Source organism: Phoenix dactylifera, chromosome 2 (assembly GCF_051530095.1).
Source record: "Phoenix dactylifera cultivar Ajwa chromosome 2, Ajwa_hap1_PhDact_Kaust_v1.1, whole genome shotgun sequence".
NCBI classification, from domain to species: Eukaryota; Viridiplantae; Streptophyta; class Magnoliopsida; order Arecales; family Arecaceae; genus Phoenix; species Phoenix dactylifera.
Window position 1 is genome coordinate 41,616,999 of NC_143191.1, and position 22,834 is coordinate 41,639,832.

Consider the following 22,834-nt stretch of genomic DNA (forward strand, 5'->3'; position numbering starts at 1 on the left):
CGCCCCAGCAAAACCTTGCCGGAGACGAGATATGAAGCACCCCAACCGTATATATTTTCTTCTCCGGCCTTCCTCCTTCTCTATTGAACCATTACCGGTCGGATTCCATCGAGGAATTGCCGGAAATCGAGCCAAGAACACCGCCCTTGTTTTCTTTCTCTTATTCTTTTTCCGACCATCCTTGCCATCGGTGCTTACTGCCGAAGTCTCTGGCAGGTCCCCTGCGTCGGCCCATGGCCGTCATCGGAGCCCCAGCCGCCGGCGAGCGAGCTGGGTATCAGGATCCACCGAGCCAAAGGACGCCTCTGCTCGGCCTGGTTTCCTATTTCCCCCTTTTCTCTCATCAACCGCTCGTCGCTACTGCTGCGGCCGGACCTCCGGCTGTGCCGCCGCACCTCGCCGGACTGTCACCACCCCTTCGCTTCCCACTCTTTGTTTTAGAAAGAGGCCACAGTATGCTCCCCGTTTTGCCCCGGGAAAACAAACAGGAAGAAAAAAAGGAAAAGGGCAAAAGAGAGAGAGAGCGAGAGAGAGACCTCGCCTCTCTCTCTCGTCCTCTGCTTTCTTCGTCTTTCTTCGCTATCAATGGATCCTAGAATGTCCCTCTCCCCACCTATGATGATCACGACAAGGGTCTTGCCCCTAAAAGCAGCGTATCAGGCCCACCTTGGCCTTTGTTTCACGCACAATTAAATTCTATTGTCATCAATCTCTATTAATTTATTTACCCTAACTTGATTTATAATTTATAATTTGATCAACTTCACTATTTTGACTGGACCGATCTAGGTTGCCAGGCACTATCGCCTAGCCAGCCCAGTCCCTCCTCTATCTTTTTTCCATATTTTTTTCATCATTATTTTAATTTTCCATCGATATTCTTTGATTGTTGGAGTTGGAACTATGTAAGAAAAATGCCTAAACAAGAAGATGTCCCCCAAAAGGGAAGTATGATATGATTTATAAGGGAGATTTTGAGGGAAAAAAAATTAAAATTATTTGAATTTGTCAGAGTACTTGTGAGGTAAATAATGCTTCACTTTTTCTAGATTTATCAATAAATTATAAAATATTTTTGTATATATGCTTTTTTTTGAAATATTATGATGTTGCATGATCGAAAATATTGAACTTATTATGGATTATACTTGATCGATTTTGATACTGCATGATTTCTTATATTTTTGTCGAACTTAGATATAAGAACTACATGATTATTTTAAACTCCCAGCCTGATTATGTTGTGGACCCCGCAAATAGAGGCTAATACATTGGCACTTGATTAGTTCTAAAAAATTTATATCTCAAGAAGATACGCAGCACACCATAAGAAGATACGTGGTTTCAAAGGATTTCGCTGCAAGAAGATGCATAATATGATGATCCTGCCACAAGAAAAATATGGTCATAGCTCATGACTAATGAGATGTTAGTATTGTTTTGAAAGAACTTTGATTTATGAATGAAATTTGAATTTTGAAAAAGACTGAATTTGGCATGTATGATATTTTGATAATACTGTATATTTAGACTTAGTTTTGAACTAATAAATTCTATATACTTATTTTCTATAAAATAATTATTTAATTTATTATTTGATTAATCTAGTTAAAGTATCCATTACTTATTAGGTTGTCTAATTCATTATTCTATATTTTATTATTTTTACAAATTTTGAGAATTAAACTAGCATGGGGATATATTTTGAAGAGTGAGTAAAGGATCACACTCGTTAGGTGTGAGCCGCCGATGTACCAAAAAAAAAAAAAGAGTGAGTAAAGGAGAACTTTGGTCTCTTTATTTTAGACTAGAATTTTACTAAAATTTAATGTAAAATCTTTTGAATGTCGTTGGATCTTGTAAGATATTAAAGTTTAGATTTAAATTTTAGAAGTTATTTAATTGATTATTTATTCTACTGCTTGCTTTATGATATTGTGCAAAGATGTCTTGCATGCTTGTAAAAAGAGTTTCAATGATTATGCGGTTGCAGTGATCTTAGCTTGTGATCTTTTTCCCTCAAATCACAAACTGTGACATCAAGAAAACAAGAATAGAGGAACAAAGAAAGATAAAAATGCTTGGATCCAATCACTTGAACACTATCATCCATATCCATGAACAATCTTTCCCTACGTATGATACGCGGCACAAGAAGCAGCAATTTCAGTAGTAAACAACAAACTATCCCCAGTTATGATAGGTACGTAGGAAGAAGAACGATTCGCAAGACACTAAACTCCGACAACCCCAAAAACATAACCGGCCAACAAAAAAGATTTCGGTTCATATCAATCCACCGAACGCGAAAACAAGAAAAAGAAAAGAATCGATTTGTTCTCATGTTTACAATCCCATGAACCGAAGTCAAGAACACTAGCCATGGCATCAAGAAATCGAAAAAAGAACGCAGGGAAAGATCAGAAAAAGAAAGTTCGATACAATCACCTAGGCACCCCTGAGAGCTCTCTCTTCCTTGGTCTCTCCCGCTCGCGGTAAAAGGAAAACGAACCAGAGCACAGAACAAGATCGATGGAAGAGTGGGAGGGAAAAAGGAAGGCACAGGAGACCCGAAGACACAGACGGGGGGGGCCTAATCAACGGCCCCCGCACGCTATTGGTCGACGTCAAAAGCTTTCTTCCACGTGCCCACATACTTCATGCGGATCTATCAATTAAAAAAATTTGGGTTACCGCATTCCAACTACCATCTGTCGCCGTTGGCGGTCGCGTGTCCGACTATCTATCCTACAATTGGTGTGCGGGGCGCCAAGTACCGCGATCTTAACGGTGCCAAGTGTCAGCAAGGGCGAGCGCTTCTAGGGCACAAATATCGTACGTCGTATGTAAGCGTAATAGACATCCTCTGATCTGATTGTATCGCGCATCCACGTTTTGGGGCGCTGGATTTCCACTGCGAACCTATCAATGGTATACGAATGTTTACACGAATAGTTGCGCACCTTTTTTTTTAGCTGCATGAGGTTTGAATTTGAAGGAATATAATATATATATATATATATATATATATATATATATATATTATCAAACAATAAAAAAAAATTGAAATTGGATCCAAGAGGGTGGTTGGGAATGGGATCTCACCGTTTCAGTATGGATCCAAAAGAGAAAGTAAAGAAGCAGCAGGAAAAAGAAAATAAATTTCCGGCACAAAATTTCACCTCCAATTTTGATTAGAGAGAGGCGGTCAGTAGAGGATAATGTCGGCGCGCCGTGGATGGCAGGGGAGAAGCAAGAATTTGGGAGAAAAAGTGAGAAGAAATAGAGAGGAAAGGGTTGGATCCATCCAGCATATGGTGGTCGCCATTCTGCACTAGGTTCAGGCTGCTGGAGAGGGACCGTATGTAGAAACATCTATAAATAGGATCATGAACCAATCATGAAAGGGAAGCGTACCTGGATCCATGAGTAATCTGATGAACGATCAAGTCCTTCTTTGTATCTCCCTCTTGGCCCTGCATTAATGACACCCACGATGGCTGGTTCTAATGTCGATCAATAGGCAGAGGGTGAGACCCATAAGCCTTATCCTTCCATCAAGGATTAAGGGAGTTTCCACTTCTCTAGGAGTCAGTTACGGGATTCATTCTGGAACTGACCACGTTGTGGTCATGTGGGTCAAAACCCAACATTCTCCCACTTGGCCCATATGACCATACTTTAGTTAGAATGATATAAACATTAGGCGCGCATCATTCTAATCCATAGTCAGTTGGGTCATCATAATACCATAATTAAACAACTTACTAATGCGAGTCAAGGCGGTTCCACATCAATATAATGACATAGTTCCTTCCAAGTACTACAACACTAGCAAATTATTTAACCACAGTCCATAAATGAGAAGTATCTTTAATGGTCAAACATTATGTCTTTGTCAGAGACAATTCCTGTAATCATACATTCAAACCCATACATGTACATATATTTGAAGAACAGGAAAATCAGAAACATAATCAATTATATCTAAGTGTCAAAGAAATAAACATAATACAATCCTCAACTAATATCATGGATTACAACTAAGACTCATTCTTTCAACATGCTCTTTAAAAGTCTTCGGTTGTAAACCTTTCGTCAAAGGATCTGCAATCATGAGCTCTGTCCTCATATTATAGACACATTTTGTTTCTGAACTTCCTCCTTGACCACAAAATATTTAAGTTCGATGTGCTTGGCACCATTAGAATATTTGTCGTTTCTGGAGAAATGGACGGCTGCAGTATTGTCACAAAAGATTCTCAGCGGCCTGGCAATAGAGTCGACAATCCCAAGTCCCGAGATAAAGTTACGCAGCCACAAACTATGAACCGTGGCCTCAAAGCATGCCACAAATTCTGCTTCCATGGTGGACGAAGCAGTGCTTGTCTGTTTGGCACTTTTCCATGAGATTGCTCCTCCAGCTAATAGGAACAAATAGCCAAACGTTGACTTTCTACTATCCACACATCCAGCAAAGTCTGAATCCGAATAGCCAATCACCTCAAGGCTATCTGACTTTCTATATGTAAGCATGTAATTCTTTGTTCCTTGCAAGTATCTCATCACCTTCTTTGCAGCTTTCCAGTGATCTATCCCTGGATTACTTTGGTATCTTCCTAGCATTCCAACTGCAAAACTGATGTCCGGTCTGGTACAGGTCTGAGCGTACATCAAGCTACCAACTGCAGAAGCATAAGGTATATTTTCCATCTGCTTACGTTCCAATTCATTCTGTGGGCATTGCATGAGACTAAATTTATCCCCTTTCTGAATTAGAACAACACTGGCTGAACAATTCTCCATACCAAATCTCTCTAGAACTCTGTCTATATATGCTTTTGAGACAACCCTAACAATCCACGTGATCGATCACGAAATATTTCAATGCCTATAACGTAGGTTGCCTCATTCATATCTTTCATTTCAAAGTTCTTTGAGAGAAAAACCTTAATTTCATACAATAAGCCAAGATCACTACTGGCAAGCAATATCACATCAACATATAGGACCAAAAAGATAAACTTGCTCCCACTGACCTTCAGGTATATACACCGATCAACAGTGTTTTCCTTAAAACCGAAGGAAGTGATGGTATCATTGAACTTGCGATACCATTGTCGGAAAGCTTGTTTAAGACCATATATTGACTTCTTTAATTTGCAAACCATGTGCTCTTTTCCCTTTAATGGGAAACCTTCGGGCTGGTCCATATAGACTTCTTCATCTAAACTCCCATTTAGAAAAGCAGTTTTTACATCCATTTGGTGCAACTCTAAATCATAATGTGCAACCAAAGCCATAATAATTCTAAATGAGTCCTTTTTAGATACAGGAGAAAAGGTCTCTTTATAATCAATGCCTCCTTTCTGAGTGAAACCTTTGGCCACCAGTCTAGCTTTATGTCGTTCAACATTACCCTTTGAGTCGAGCTTGGTCTTAAAGACCCACTTACACCCAACTGTTTTACAACCTTCGGGCAAATCAACGACATCCCAGACTTCATTCTGATCCATTGATTTCAACTCATCTTTCATGGCATCAATCCATTTAGTAGAATCAACACTTTCTATGGCTTGTTTAAAAGAAACCGGATCTTTTCTTGTCCCTATATCAAAATCAAATTCTTGTAGATAAACCATATAATCATTTGGAATGGCAGATCTTCTTTCTCTTTGAGATCTCCTTAATGTCATCCCTTGTGGTTCTTCTACAACTTGTTCAGTGGTGATAACTTCATTATGGAGTGTTTGATCATTAATTTGTTGTTCATTGTTATTAAACTGTGTGACAACTGTAGGAACAACAATTTTCTTAGAAGTCATGGGTAAAGGGACTTGCACCCTAACTTCTTGAATTTTCACATTTTGTAGTTTATCACTCCCACTGGTTTCACTATTCTCAATGAATTTGACATTACCGGTCTCTATAATTCTTGTACTATGGTTAGGACAGTAAATCCTATACCCTTTGGATTTTTCGGGATAACCTATAAAATATCCACTAATCGTTCTAAAATCCAATTTCTTTTCATGTGGATTATAAATTCTGGCCTCCGCTGGACAACCCCAAACATGCAGGTGTCTTAAACTCGGTTTCCTTCCTGTCCATAACTCAAAAGGAGTTTTTGGAACTGCCTTACTAGGAATCCGGTTTAATATGTATACAGCGGTCTTAAAGGCTTCCATCCACAACGATATGGGTAACGGAAAATTACTTAACATACTCCTAACCATATCCATAAGTGTACGATTACACCTTTCAGCTACTCCATTCTGCTGTGGCGTTCCCGGCATAGTGTATTGAGCACGTATGCCATGCTTTTCTAAGAGTTTAGCAAATGGGCCAGGGTGTTGTCCTGTTTCATCATACCTACCATAATATTCACCACCTCTATCAGACCTGACAATTTTCACCTTTCTATCTAATTGTCTTTCAACCTCAGTAATGTATACCTCTAGGACATCCACTGCCTGAGATTTTTCATGCAACAAATAGACATAACCATAACGTGAAACATCATCAATAAAGGTGATAAAATACTTCTCTCCACCAAATGATGGGGAGTCAAAAGGCCCACAAATGTCTGTATGGATAATTTCAAGAAGTTCTTCACTTCTTGTGGCAACTTTCTTTGTCTGTTTGGTTTGCTTTCCCTTAATGCAGTCTACACACATACCGAGATCAGTAAAGTCTAAGTTTAACAAAATCCCATCCTTTACTAATCTCTCTAATCTTTCTTTGGATATATGACCCAATCTTTTATGCCACAAGTTAGAAGATCTTTCATTTATCATGTTTCGTTTAATTCCAATATTACGATGCAAGGTCATAAGAGTTTCAGCAAAATGATTATCAAGATTCACTTTATATAAGCCATCACACAAAACACCAGAACCAAGGAAGACATTGTCTTTGAAAAGACGCAAACTACCATTCCCAATTTTAAAGAAATATCCTTCAACATCAAGTTTAGAAACAGAAATTAAATTTCTAGAAATAGAAGGAACATAAAGAGTCTGAAGCAAATCTAAATGACAACCAGTATTTAAAAACAAACGATAGGTTCCAACAGCTGTTACAGGAACTCTAACCCCATTCCCCAAAATGATAAAACTCTCATTTGGATCTTGCATCTGGGTTGTAAGGAATCCCTGCATCGTATTTGAAACATGAATATTAGAACCTGAGTCAAACCACCAAGTATTAGAAGGAACTTCAGTAAGGTTTGATTCAAAACATACATAAGCCAAAGGCTTACCTTTCTTTTCAAACCATGCCTTGCGTTTATGGCAGTCCTTTTGATAGTGTCCCAATTTCTTGCAAAAATGGCATCTATCTTTGTTTTGTTTCTTCTTATGAACCTCGGTATCATGATGAGGCTCTTTACCCTTGGATGGTCCACTCTTCATGCCCTTTCTTGGCTTCTTCCATTTCTTCTTGGCTCCATGACTTACAAGATTGACAGAATGATATCCTTGTTGCTTAAGTCTTGTCTCCTCTTGTACAAGCATACTGGTCAATTCATTCACATTCCACTTATCCTTAATAGTGTTATAGTGAATTTGAAATGATCCAAATTGAGGAGGCAAGGAGTTCAAAATAAATTGAACTAAAAAGGATTCATTCACATCCATCCCAAGAGCCTTCAGCTTAGCAGCTATATTTGTCATTTCAAGGATATGCTCATGCATCCCACAAGTACCATCAAATTTCATGGTGGTAAGTTTAGCCATTAATGTTCCAGCCAGAGACTTATCAGCAGATCGGAAATGTTCTTCCACAGTTTTCAATAATGCTTGAGCACTGTCACATTCAGGAAGCGTTGACTTGATATTGTTCGCTATACTCATCCGCATAAACATAATGCTCAATCTATTCGATCTTTCCCAAGTCTTATAAAAAGATCTTTCTTCCGAGCTGCTCAAATCAGTAATGTCAGCCGGTTTCTCAGATCGGAGTGCTAAATCAAGATCCAGAACACCTAGGTGAAACTGGACTTGTTCATTCCACTCTGAGAAATTAGATCCATTAAAGATCGTAACAGATGAAGCTTGCGAATGAAGCGAAACAGGAATAGATACTGCAATAAGAAAATTAACAATAAGAAAATGCTTACAACATTAACACTTTGAGTTAGCAATAATGATGAATAACATAAACAGTATTACCATAATACACCTTTGGATAGTAATTATGAAACACTAAATTACTATTATGGTGATTCCCAATTCACCTAGGAATAATTAATGATATAGGTCCAAAATTCAAATAGGTCTGTTGCCTTTGAGCATCCAATACCTATTAAATCAAGGATACTCATTAATTATCCTAACTCAGCAAATCAATCATTCAAAAGTGGTGCACCTTTGGGCCAATCCATAATATCTCATGATTGAAAAACTGTAAGTCATAATTTGCAAAGTCATTATCTTAATACCTGGGATAAGAGTATTTGATGACTTGATGTCTATTAAACATTCTAGTTGGGTTACTTTGGTAACTACCAAACCATTACATAATATAGACATCAAATTAAAATAATGACATTGCACATAATTGACAATTCATAATATGACAAATTAAAATAAAACATGTATTTAATATTTTACTAATCTACACAATCAGTACATGTGTCATATCATGCTATCAAGTATACTAAAATGTAAAATAAATGACATTTTTTTTTTTTTAATCACATTACCCTACAAGGACCTCTGCATAAATAATATGTTTGACAGGGACTAAATTAACATATTTTGAGGACCTCTGCATAAATGATATGCTTTACAGGGACTACATCAAAATATTTTGTTTCTTGTAGCCCTGGAAGGATGTCAGCATAAATAAAATATTTTACAGGGGCTTAACAGAAACAATTTCATCTTTTAACAGCCCTCTAAGGATTTCAGTATAAATAAAATATTTAACAGGGACTTAATAGAAATATTTTCATCTTTTAACAGCCCTCTAAGACTTCAGTATAAATAGAATGTTTTACAGGTACTTAACAGAAACATTTTCATTCTTTTTTAACATCCTGGAAGGGCTGTATGCATAAATAAAATGTTCCATAGGGGCTTAACAGAAAATTCCTCTTTTATTGGTCAAACGAATTCGGGTTTCGGATCGAAACCCAAACACCCGAACCCGTTATGCCTGTTATGCCCCTTTTAAATATGCAGACGGGTTACCTATTCCGGGTTCGGGTCGAAACCCATGCCCGAAACCCGTTAGAGCATAAATTAACCCTTTTTTTTTTTTAAATGGGAAGAGGAGACGGGTCGGCCCGACCCGTCTTCTTCCTCTTTTAGCGGCGGGCTAGGGTTCCGCCGAACCCAGCCCGCCTGCCTCCGGTCTCCGGGCGACGAGCGCGTCGCCTCCCTCCGGTGGACTCGCCGCCCGATGGCGAGCCCACCGGCGGTCGCACGCCAGCAGGGCAACGTCGGCGGGTTGGGGTTCCGCCGAACCCAACCCGTCGGCTCTTAGGAGCAGCGGGCGGCGATCATGCCGCCGGACGAAGTGCCGCCCGACGGCGCCACCGGGATGGGCCCGACGCCGGACGAAACGCCGCCCGACGGCGTCACCCGCAGGAATACAGAGGAAGACGGCGATCATCCGGTAAGTTTTCCTTTTTTTTTTTTTTTAAAGAGTGGGAGGGAGACCATGGCCGGCGGCTACGCCGGATCCTCTAATGGCTCACGGCGGCATATGCCGGCCAGATCCGGCGTCAGCAGGGTCATTCTTCCCCTTTTGGGGTTGTTTCTCAAATCCATGAATCCGGCCCGATCCGGCATTTGGATGGGATGGAAGCCATGGCCGAGAGTCGACGCTGGATCCCGTGTCGGCTCTCGGTGCCATGGCCGGCTAGATCCAACATTGGGATGATCCATCCCTGCGGCCGTGGAGGACTGTCCATGGGACTGTCAAAATAGGTCTTTTACCATGTTCTGGTTCTGCCCTTTACTGTGATCTGGTTCTAGGATGAAACAGGCTCTGATACCACATGTAGAAACATCTATAAATAGGATCATGAACCAATCATGAAAGGGAAGCGTACCTGGATCCATGAGTAATCTGATGAACGATCAAGTCCTTCTTTGTATCTCCCTCTTGGCCCTGCATTAATGACACCCACGATGGCTGGTTCTAATGTCGATCAATAGGCAGAGGGTGAGACCCATAAGCCTTATCCTTCCATCAAGGATTAAGGGAGTTTCCACTTCTCTAGGAGTCAGTTACGGGATTCATTCTGTAACTGACCACGTTGTGGTCATGTGGGTCAAAACCCAACACCGTAGAGTCAAGAGGATGAGTTGAGAGGAAGAGACTGAAGGTGAGTTGAGCAGAAACTCCTGATTCAGTGTCGATCGACGAGTGGAACCAGCAGTGATGGTGCTTGCAGTTACGCAACATTTTACGCATGCCGGAGAGGTAGCGTAGAGTCCAACAAGATTGAGCCTATCTTTTATATGCAATTGTATCCTCGCGGGCTCTATCAGATCGTGCACCATTATTCCTATCCTGTGTAGCATACTTAAATTGAGACTCACCGGTAAATTAAAAACCACCCTGCGGTTGTGTCTCAATAAACAGTGATAAAATCAAATCATAATAAAAAAATTGGCATAATCTTTCCTTATTTTCTAATTTTCAAGATATTTTTTGGCGTCCAAAAAAAGAAAAAAAATGAAATAGGCGAGAGAAAGTATACTTATTTAGGGTTGGATCCTTCTTCCATTATACCAAATTCCTTTCCAACCAGCCTTTAAAATAAAAGGAAGAGAGGGGGGAGGGGGGCCGGTTTGGAATTGATCTGACTCGGTACAAATTGGACGATTCGCACCGGTTCCACTCGGTTCTTATCAGTTCAGAATCGGTTTCGGTCGGTTAGGAGACGGTTTCGAAAAAAATAGAGGAACTGACCCGGTCCCTTACCAGGTTGGCTTGATACTGGGCAATTGGGCGGTTCGACCCGGTTTGACAAATCTTAAACTAGAGGCTACATAAACTAACTCGCCCCGACCTGAGATCGCGAGCCGAAAGTTGCAGCAGCTGCCACATACTTATGGAAAACTCGCCCCACATTCTTTGAAATCATCAAGTTCATGAATTTAAATTCTTTTAAATCATCAAGTTCATCTCGTCAACTATGAGTTATGGTTACATTTTTTCTGTGGCAGGATCATGATACCGCGCATCTTTTTGCAGTATGTCATGCATCATCTTGCGACAAAGTCTTTATGGCCGCGTATCTATTTGCAACATTTTCTTGCGACATAAAAGAGGAGTCTGTCTCCTACTCTAAGTCGAACACGACTCTATCCTTTTTTATTCCATCTCATACTCCAAATCCAACAAGACTCTATCATTTTTTTCCCCATCTCCTACTCCAATTCTTACATTTAAACGGGTCGAGTGATCCAGGCCCAGTTTTTTATTAGTTGGGATGGGTATTATATAAACATCATTAAAATTGAAACTAACTTCCACAATAAGAAATTCTAATTTCAACAACAAATAACAAAATAAAAGATGGATCTCACTAAATATGGATGCTTGAAATGCTAAATAGAGAAGATCTTTCAAAGATCCAACCATCCAATTTGTAACTCTTAATATCTGAAACAAGAACTGAAATTTTATCAAAAGCAGGATAAAATCAGTTATCCGATCATCCTACAAAATAGTACTTATTTTTTTAAAAATTCTTCTATATTTTCACCGTGCGTCTTCCTGTTCTTCCAATTTTCCGCTATCTATTGCGGCACTCCAGCAAGCCCAAGCGGTTTTGAGAAAGAAAACTACCATTCTTTTTTTTTTTTTTTACTATTTAAAATTATGTGGTCCCAAATGAAGAGGGACCACAACAACTTTGGTCGACTAGTCTCGTACCTCGTCCCTGTCACTACGTGGAAATCATTGCCATCTAAATCACGCCTCCCTGTCGCGAAATAAAATTCGGTAGGAATGTTGGTACAACGTTAGAAAAATAAGGTTGTTTTATATAACAAAAGAACCTTTCTTTGAGTTGAAAGAATAAGCATAGTAAATACATGAAAAAAAATAAAATACATTTAATAAAGAACTTTCTCTTTACAATTTCACTTTATAAATGGTAAGATATTTCGAATTTTCTGATAAAGATAAAATTGTCGTTCTATTTTTTTATAAATATTTTTATAAACTGAAACAGGACAAAATGACAACTGAAGGGAACGAAGCTGCGATATAAGTTTTTATTCAACCAAAACAATGAAATAAAATTATAGCATATAGGTTCACTTAACCCCTACATCTGGACTATGAGTCTAAACGGCGAGATATCTTCTACTTAGTTCGCAACTAACCCGGTCCAAAGTAATGATCCAGCAACTTCCACGCTGCTCTCCCCATATGCATGATATATCCACCCTAAAAACAAGACCAATCTTTAACTATGGAGATAGGGGCAAAACCTCCTTAAATTGGTCCTTTCCCCAGTTATAGGAGTTCAAAGATAGAGAGAGGGTTGGAATTACAAGGGGGAGGATGAAAGAATTTAATTATTTTATAAATAAAAATTTTAATAAATTATAAATTAGGAAATCAACAGATTAATGGATTAGATATCTATGATCAGCTATGTTAGCATAAAAACATTAAGAGAAAATAGCTTTGATATATAAAAAAAGATTTATAAGATATATTATTTTTTTCTAAAGAAGAAAGACCGGTGGTCCTACCAGAGCCTCTCAAGTTCTTGTTGAGATATTATTTTGTCTACGTCCCGACTTGTTGAATACGTCAAGCATCGCCTATTGAAAAGATAGAAAATTTTGCGGTGTTCTTTTTTTTTTTTTTTGACTTGTTTAAGATCTGTTTCAATAATGCCGTGAAATCTAGCAGGATTATCAAACCAATGGACCAAAATTCAATCATTTTATTATTTTTTATGGGTTAAGCATGGAGACCTCATTCCCCGCTTCCGGGCGGGAAAAGAAAGTCCCAAGAGCAGGTCCTTTCACGTCACATCTAAGAATAAAAGTATCCTCTAAATCCCCAACTTTTGTCGACTAGTGTCGTGCCTCGTCCCTGTCTATACGTGGAAGTCATTGTCATCTAAATCACGCCGGAGGCTGAATACAAGCTCTCGCTTTCGCGAAACAAAATTAGAGAGGGACGTTGGTGCAACGTTAGGAAAATAATGCGGAACCATCCAATTTCTGCCGATCAAACCTCAGAGCCGAGCAAGTCAAACCTCGGTCCTACTAAAAACCAGGCCGACCTCGGACCCTGTTAAAGGCCGAACCGACTTTGGCCAGGGGCCAGGCCGACCTCGAATCTCGCTGAAGGCCAAGCTGACTTCGGCTCTGTCAACCTTGATTCCGCTGAAAATCCCACAGATCCTTTAAGTCCATATTCAAACAAATCTGGAAAGATATATTCTGAATCCTTCGCCCGCGGGATTGATCAACGTGATTTGCGCCGCCTCCAACTAATGGCCAGCTGATCACAGCTAATCCCGAGATTTCAGGTAACGGTTAATGACCAGCTGATCACAGCTTGGCCCAAAATTTTAGGTAATGACCGAGATCCCCACTCTATAAAAAGGGGGTAGGAAAAGGCCCTTGAAAAGCCATGAAAAAGCCATAGGAGGCCATAAAAGACACTCAAAAACTTTTCCTAAACTCTAGATCAACTCTAACTTAACCATCGGAGGGCCTTCGCCGAAATTTTCGGTCAAGGCTTTGTACAGGTACGCCGGTGCGCAGGAGGTGGCTCCCTTTCTCCATCCTAGCTGGCGTCTTCTCGGCTTCCTCCAGCATGGTCACCCTCAGGCTAAATTTCAACCACAACATCTGGCGCTAGAGGAAGGGCCTGAGTCGAGATCATGAGGTTGAAGAGTCAAGGAGCTTCTAATGCATCCAGGCGCCGGCCACAAACTCCCGGCAACTCGCTTCAAAGCCCACCCCCTGCGGCACCGACGAATCAAATTCTCATGTCCTGCCAGAGCAGTTCAGTCTGCTCGTCCAGCAAGTCCCAACACTCGCCGTGGTCATCCAAGGCCTGCAGCAGGTGGGAGCTCAGCCTGCAACCCCTCCTCGTGGGCACGAGTCCATAGGACGACGCTCGTGATGTTATCCCCTGCTAGGCAGCGCACGATGGCCGACAAAAGAGAGCGTCGCCACTACCGAAGCTCCCACCGAGCTTGATCTCTAAGCCCGGAGGGCCTGTCGCGAAGCCATCACCCTGAGAGCCTACGCCGAAGTCTGAAACCTCGAGCTCGAAAACAACCATCGGAGGCGGGGTCCACCCCATGCCGAGTTGCAACAGGAGCCCCACCCATCGCCAAGCTCTACCTGGAAGAAGAAGATGCTCCTAGACAGCCATGGATCCTACATGTTGATGGTTCCTCGACCTCGGGGGCAGCGACGCAGGCCTCATCCTCACCAGCTCGGATGGAGTAGTAGCAGAGCAGGCCCTGCGCTCTGAGTTCCCCGCTTCCAACAATGAGGCGGAATATGAAGCGCTAATTGCAGGGCTAAAGTTGGCGAAAGAGCTCAGCGCCCGCCTGAAGGCCTTCAGTGACTCCCAGCTAGTGGTGAGCCAGGTCCTGGGAGATTTCGAAGCTCAAGAGCCGTCAATGATGCAATACCTTCAAAAGGTACGGAACATCACTTTAACTTTAAATAACTTCGATATTCAGCACATTTTCAGGTCGGAAAACGCGAGGGCCGACCTGCTGTCAAAGCTAGCGACGTCCAATTTGGACGAGCTCCCAAATACCATTTTCCTCGAGTACCTGAAGGCACCAAGCACAGAAGATCTTGAACCAGTCATGTGCAAAGAAACCGAGCCGAGCTAGATGGACCCTCTTATTAACTTCCTACAAAATGGAGTCTTTCCTGCAGATAAGCTTGAAGCCCGACAAATTAAACGCCAAGCGACTTGGTACCTCATATATGGGAGCAAGCTATACCGCGAGTCGTTCACATCGCCACTCCACAAATGTCACTGCCTCTCAGAGGCCGACTACGCGACGAGGGAAGTGCACGAAGGAATCTATTGAAGCCATCAAGGAAGTAGAGCCTTGGCGCATAAAATTCTGCGGCAAGGAAACTATTGGCCAACACTATAGGACACAACGAATTTCGTCCGAAAATACGATCGGTGCCAACGCCACGCTAATGACGCCCCAGCTCGAGGCACGCTGCAATGTCGACCGCAAGAAGATGCGATCGGTGCCAACACATGAACAATGATGCCCCGGCCCGAGCTCGACCGCAAGCCGAAAAGGCTCTCTGGATCGTAGAAACAATGATGCCCTAGCCAGAGCTTGGGGCGCCCTGCAGTCTCGACCGCGAGCCGAAGAGGCTCCCTCGACCGTAGGAACAATGACGCCCTAGCTCGAGCTCGGGGCACCCTACAGTGTCGATCGCGAGTCAAAGAGGCTCCTCGACCGCAGGAGCAATGTGCCCCAGCCCGAGCTCAGGCTGCCCTGCAGTGTCGACCGCAAGCCGAAGAGGCTCCCTCGACCGCAGGCAATGACGCCCCAGCTCGAGCTCGGGGCGTTCTGCAGTGTCGACAACGAGTTGAAGAGGCTCCCTCGACTGCAAGCAATGACGCCTCGGGTCAAGCTCGGGGTGCCCTACAGTGTCAACCACAAATCGAAGAAGCTCCCTCGATCGCAGGCAATGATGCCTCGACCCGAGCTCCAGGCGCCCTGCAGTGTCGACCGCGAGCCGAAGAGGCTCTCTTAACCGCATGAACAAAAATGCCTCGGCCAGAGCTCGGGGCGCCCTACAATGTCAACCACGAGCCAAAAAGGCTCCCTTAACCACGGGCAATGACGCCCCGGTTCGAGCTTGGGGCGCCCTGCAGTGTCGACCGCGAGCCGAAGAGGCTCCCTCGACTGCAGGCAATGATGCCCCGGCTCGAGCTCAGGGCGCCTTGCAATGTCGACCGCGAGCCGAAGAGGCTCCCTCAACCACAGGAACAATGACACCCTGACCAGAGCTCGAAGCGCTCTGCAATGTCGACCACGAGCGGAAGAGGCTCCCTCGGCCGTAGGAATAATGACTTTCCGGCCAGAACTCAGGGCGCCCTGTAGTGTCGTCCTGGAGCCAAAGAGGCTCCCTAGACCGTAGGAACAATGACGCTCAAATTAGAGCTCGGAGTGCCCTGTAGTATCGACCGCGAGCTGAAGAGGCTCCTTCAACTGCAGGAACAATAACGCTTTGGCTCGAGTTCGGGGCACCCTACAGTGTCGACCGCGAGTCGAAGGGGCTCCCTCGACTGCAGGAACATGTAATGGTGCCCCGGCCCGAGCTCGAGGCGTTATGCAGTGCAGATTCTGTTAGTCGGGCACAAAAATCCAAGACAAGACACAAAGCAAGATGAGCTCAAACACTTAAAAAAACTTTAAAACACAAAGTGCCAGAAAAAGTGAACTTTATTGATATTAAAGGGCCAAAGGCCAAGTACAAAAGGTGTCGACTTTGAGGTCGGATTGAATGCAAAAATGGTCGACTACAAAAAGGTCTAAGTGGCCGACCTTACAAGTATGACAAGAAAAGAAAAAGGAAAACAAGTAAAAAGGGCAAAGCTCAGGCGGCTTGGGCAGCCTAGGTCCCGACCTCGGCAGCGGCTTCAGTTCCAACCTCAGAAGCTTCCTCAGCAGATCTTCTGGATCGCGGTGTTAAAGGCCGTGGTCATCATGGTGGCTACCTCGAAGGGCGGGGCATTGATGATTGGCCCCTTGCATACCATCAGGTAACGCCTCGAAAGGGAGCATGTACACAATGCATTGAAGAGCTCCCACAACCACATCCGCTGGGAATAATGTGGCAGCTTAAATCACCCAAGCTTGGCTCGGAAAGCTTGGCCTGAAGCCATTAGCTCCAATGATACGAGAGGTGCACCCCACTCAATACATACACCTTCACAAACATGTGGCTGTAGCACAAGACGATCGACAACTCGGTTACTTCCTTCGCTCGAGCCAAAGAACGACTCAAATTCGGAAGTCAGGGGACAAATGATAGGAGATAAAATGGATCGTCCTACTCTAGCGTGGAACCATCCAATTCCTGCCGAGCAGACCTCAGAATCGAGCAGGCCAGACCTCAGTCCCACTAAGAGTCAGGCCGACCTCGAACCCTGCCGAAGGCCGAGCCGACCTCGGCCAGAGGCCAGGCCAACCTCAGACCCCACCGAAGGCCGAGCCGACCTCGGCCCGAGGCCGAGCCGACCTCGGCCTTGTCAACCTTGATCTCGTCGAAGATCCCGCAGATCCTCAGAATTCATATTCAAACAAATATGGAAAGATATCTCCCGAATCCTCCACCTGTGGGATTGATCTCCGTGATTCGCGCCGCCTCTAGCTAATGGCCAGCTGATCATAGCTCGGCCCAAAATTTTAAGTAACAGCTAATGGCCAGCTGATCACAGCTTGGCCCGAGATTTCAGGTAACGGCCGAGACTCTCAGCCTATAAAAGGGGATAGGGAAAGGCCCTCGAAAAGGCATGAAAAAGCCATAGGAGACCCTAAAAGGCACTCAGAAACTTTTTCTAAACTCTCGATCAACTCCAACTTAGCCAATGGAGGGCCTTTGCCGGAATCTTCGACCAAAGCTTTGTGTAGGTACATCGGTGCGCAGGAGGTGGTTCCCTTTCTCCGTTCCGGCCGGCGTCTTCTCGGTTTCCTCCGGCATGGTCACCCTCAGGCTAAATTTCAACCACAACAACGGTGATCGGCAAAATCTATCGAGAGTGAGGTAAAAAGCATGTGGGGGTCTTTAAATAGGTGTTGGAGGCTAGTTTTTTAGCTCTTGTAGAAAGTCTAGATAAAACCTAGCTCTTGTAGAAAAAAGGGAAGGAAGAGAAGTCCGTCTCCTGTTCTAAATCGAATAGGCCTCTATTCTTTTTTTTTCATCTCCTACTCCAAGTCGAATAAGGCTCCATCTTTTTTTTTCCATCTTCCACTCTAATTCTTACATCTGGATAGATCAAGTGGACTAAACCCAGTTTAGCTGGGCTGGGTTCATATAAACATCATCAAGATTAAATTTGACCTCCACAATAAGAAAATTCATGATCAATAAAATAGATTTCAACAACAAATAATCGATCTCACCAAATATACCTGAAATACTCAATGAAGAAGGTCTTTCAAAGATTCAACCGTTCAAGTTGTAACTCTTAATATCTGAAACAAGATACTAAAATTTCATCAAAATCAGGACATCCAATCATCCTACAAAGTAGCATCTGTTTTTTAAAATTTTTCTATATTTTCACCATGGGTCTTCCCGTTCCTCCAATTTTCCGCTATCTATTGCAGCACCCCAGGAAGCCAAAGCGATTTTATGAAAGAAAACTACATTCTTTTTTTATTATTTTAAATTATGTGGTCCCAAATGAGAAGGGTCCCTGTTTTTATGTGGAAATTATTGCCATCTAAATCACGCCAACTAGGGTCGTACCTCGTCCCTGTATTCTTGTGGAAATCATTGCCATCTAAATAACGCCGGAGGCTGAATGCATGCCTCTCGCCGTCGCGAAACAAAATTAGGGATACAACGATAGAAAAATAAGGTTATTTTGTATAACAAAAGAACTTTATGTTTGAGTTGAAAGAATAAGTGTAGGAAAAAAAATGAAAAGAATAAAATACATTTAATATGTAATAAATTTTAAGATATTTCGAATTTTCTGGCGTTCTATTTTTTTTATAAATATATTTATACAGTGAAACAGGACAAATGGTAATTGAAGGGAACGAGGCTGCGATATAAGTTTTTATTCAACCAAAACTATGAAATAAAATTATACCATATAGGTTCACTAAGCTCCTACATCTAGAGTATCAGTCTAAACGGCGCGATTTCTTCTACTTAGTTCGCAACTAACGCGGTCCAAAGTAATGATCCAGCAACTTCCACGCTGCTCTCCCCATGTGCATGATGTATCCACCTCCAAAACTAGACCAATCTTTAGCTATGGAGATAGGGGCAAAACCTCCTTAAATTGGTCCTTTACCTAGTTATAGGAGTTCAAAGATGGAGAGAGGGTTGGAGATTACAAGGGGGAGGATGGAAGAATTTAATTATTTTATAAATAAAAATTTTAATAAATTATAAATTAGGAAATCAACAAATTAATGGATTAGATATCTATGATCAGCTACGTTAGCATACAAACATTAAGTGAAAATAGCTTCGATATATGAAAAAAGATTTATAGGATAGGAGGTCCCGTAAAGCAGCCATATTAGACTCTGGGAGATCACCCTCCCAATCCTCTCTATCCTGCATAAATGCTATGGATGCTTCCACCTCCTCCAAAATATATTTAATACAAAAGTTGTAGACATTTAAGTTATCTTTTCAACTTGATAAGAATTATTTTAAAAGGATATTTGGTTGAAAAGTTATAGCTAAAAGAGTAAATATATGTCAGCTTGAATTACAGCTACGGATAGATAGCTTGCAGACCCTATTACTCATAGCTAACGTACAAATTTAAAAATATATTGAATATAAAAGTTTTAGATAAATAAGTCTTATTATCATTAAGAATTGTATTAATATTATATTTCAATAAAAAGTTATACCGAAAATACCAACATATGTTCAAAATTCTAGCATTTGCCTTCAAAAGAAATCTCAATTCCTACTTTTCATTCATTTGTTATAATCATAATAATGAACTAAATTCATTTGTTTGTTATCATCAAAATCAAATAATAAATCATTGAAACCATGGAATTAACAATCTCCCCCTTTTTGATGACGACAAATAATAGATGCAAACTTATATATTATTATTATTATTATTAAATAGCATCTGTTGGTATTAATAATATATCTTCTCCCCCTTTTGGCATCAACAAAAAAATATAAAATCTAAAAAAATATAGATGTGAGATCAAAGTAAATCAAATAATTGTTCATGATTCAATCTTATTTGATAACATTTATTCTCACCCTAAATAATTGCATTTTAGCACATGAGGAGAGAACAACATGAATTTTAATTCATCAAAATATAGAGAGATTGATAAGATTCAAAGTTATGCATAATATCTCCCCCTATCTATAAGCATAGCATAGAAAAAAATATCATTTTTCAAAAGGGTTGGACGACCCAAGTTCTCTTCTAATATAACAAAATCTTTCTTCGCTAAGAGGTTTTATAAAAATATCCGCCAATTAATATTAGGTACTAATAAATTCAAGTTCAATATCTCCTTTTTGAATATGATCTCTTATAAAATGATGTCCAATTTTAATATGCTTGGTTCTAGAATATTGAATAGAATTTTTACTTAAATTAATTGCACTAGTATTATCACATTTAATAAGAATATAAGAGAAATGAAATCCAAAATCTTCTAATTGTTGTTTTATCTATAAAATTTGAGCATAACAACTACCGGCGGCAATATATTCGGCTTCAGCCATAGATAAAGCAACCAAATTTTACTTTTTACTAAACCAAAATATTAAAGAATATTTTAAGAAATTGACAAGAATCACTAATACTTTTTCGATCAATTTTACAACCTGCAAAATCTACATCGAAGAAACCAATAAGATCAAAAGAAACATTTTCAAGATACCATAATCCTAAGTTTTGAGTGTCCAATAAATATCAAAAAATACATTTCATGGCAATCTTGTGAGATTCTTTTGGACATGATTGAAATCTAGCATACATCCAGTTTACTAGCGGTTAAATAAAGAGCCAATCATACCTTGATATTTTCTATCATCTACCGGCTTACCATTTTCATCTTTGTCTAGCTTAGTTGATGGATTTATTAGGGTTCCAATTGGTTTTGCATTTTCAATTCCAAACCTTTTAAGCAAATCCTTTATGTACTTGGATTGGTTAATGAAAATGCCTTCCTTTAGTTGCTTGATTTGGAGTCCAAAAAAGTAGTTTAGCTCTTGCATCATGCTCATCTCAAATTCACTTTGCATATACTCAGCAAAATCTTTGCACAAGCTTTCATTAGTAGTATCAAATATAATGTCATCAATATAAACTTGAACAATGAGCATGTCATGATCTTTTACTTTTATAAAAAGAGTATTATCTAGTTTTTTTTTGTAAAATTATTATCAATAAGAAATTTACTTAATCTTTCATACCATTCTCTAGGTGCTTATTTTAAACCATACAAAGCTTTTGAAAGTTTAAAAACATGATTTGAAAATTCATAATCTTGAAAATCGAGAGGTTGTTCTACGTAAACTTTTTTCAAAATGTAACTATTTAGAAAAATACTTTTAACATCCATTTGATATAACTTGAAATCTTTAAAACATGCAAATGCAAGTAACATTCTAATTACTTCAACTCTAGCTACCGGTGCAAAAGTTTCATCAAAATCAATACTTTCTTCTTCGTAATCCTTGGGCTACTAATCTAGCTTTATTTCTAATTACTATACCGGATTCATCTATTTTGTTTCGAAAAACCTATTTAATACTAATTACGGAATGATCATTAGGTCTAGGTACTAATGTCCAAACTTGATTTCTTTCAAATTGATTAAGCTCTTCTTGCATGGCCAGGATCCAATTTTCATCAAGTTCCGCTTTTTGGAATTATTTTGGCACTATTTGAGAGAGAAAAGCAAGATTACCACAAATATTATGAAGAGAAAAGCAAGTTTTTATACCTTCCAAGGGATTGCCAATTATTAGATCTTTTGGATGATTGTGAGCATATCTCCATTCTTTTGGTAAGAGTTGAGGACCATCTTTTGTGTCATCATCTTTTTGATTCACACTTAAGCTTTCCTCTTGTGGATTGTCATTTGTAGTTCCTTTTTCTTCATCTTGGATGGTTATTTTTTTTAATCTTTTCTTAATATCTATATCATCATCATCACTTGCAACATTCTTGGAAGAAACATTGTTAGATTCATCAAATACAACATGCATAGATTCTTCCACTACAAGTGTTCTTTTATTAAAAACTCTATATGCCTTGCTAGATATAGAATATCCAAGAAAAATAGCTCCATCCGATTTAGCGTCAAATTTACCTAAAATATCTTTATTATTATTTAAAACATAGTATTAACAACCAAATGCATGAAAATAACTAATATTTGGCTTTCTTTCTTTCCAAAGCTCATAAGGAGTTTTCTTAAGAATAGGTCTTATCATGGCTTGGTTTTGGTAAATCACTTTCACAAAGCATAATCCTAGCCATCTCTTCAAGAGTCCAATTTTTTCTTTCAACTACACCATTTTGTTGAGGAGTTCTTCGAGAAGTTATGGTCTATTCCATGTTCATTACGAAAACTTTTAAAATCTTTATTTTCAAATTTTCTAACATGATCACTTCTAATACTAGAAATGAGAAAAGTTTTTCCATTTTGAACTTTTCTACAAATTTTTGTAAAAGCATGGAAAGTTTCATCTTTATGGGCAAGAAAAAGAACCCAAGTAAATTTAGAAAAAATTATCAACAATGACAAATGCATATCATTTCCTACCAAGACTAAGAGTCCTTGTAGGACCAAGTAAATCCATATGCAATAATTGCAAAGGTCTAGAGGTAGAGACAATATTCTTAGATTTGAAAGATGTCCTTGTTTGTTTTTCTTTTTGACATGCATCGCATAATTTATTCTTTTCAAATTTAATTTTTGGAAGACCAATAACTAGCTCTCGTTTTGAAAGTTTTGAAATCAAATCCATATTAGCATGAGCAAGTCTTCTATGCCATAAGAAACTATTATTATTTATAACCGAAAAGCATTTGATGTTAAAAGAAGATATATCTTTAAGATCAACAATGTAAATGTTTTCATGTCTATATACAACAAATA

General features: G+C 40.3%; 1 protein-coding gene and 1 pseudogene across 2 annotated transcripts in view; both read right to left on the bottom strand.

The window, feature by feature from the left end:
- The window catches only part of LOC103723802 (protein ACTIVITY OF BC1 COMPLEX KINASE 7, chloroplastic-like), a 40,617-nt gene extending 37,988 nt beyond the window's left edge, over positions 1-2,629 (bottom strand). Inside the window, exon 1 of one of the 2 annotated variants that reach the window (XR_015975605.2) lies at positions 2,449-2,573. The gene's annotated coding sequence lies outside the window, so the exon portion shown is untranslated. Of the gene's footprint in view, positions 1-2,448 lie in introns of both variants that reach the window. The other variant, XM_008814840.5, reaches the window with a different exon arrangement.
- A 1,499-nt stretch (positions 2,630-4,128) lies between these two features.
- LOC149768330 (secreted RxLR effector protein 161 pseudogene) lies at positions 4,129-4,806 on the bottom strand (annotated as a pseudogene).
- Positions 4,807-22,834: the final 18,028 nt, after the last annotated feature.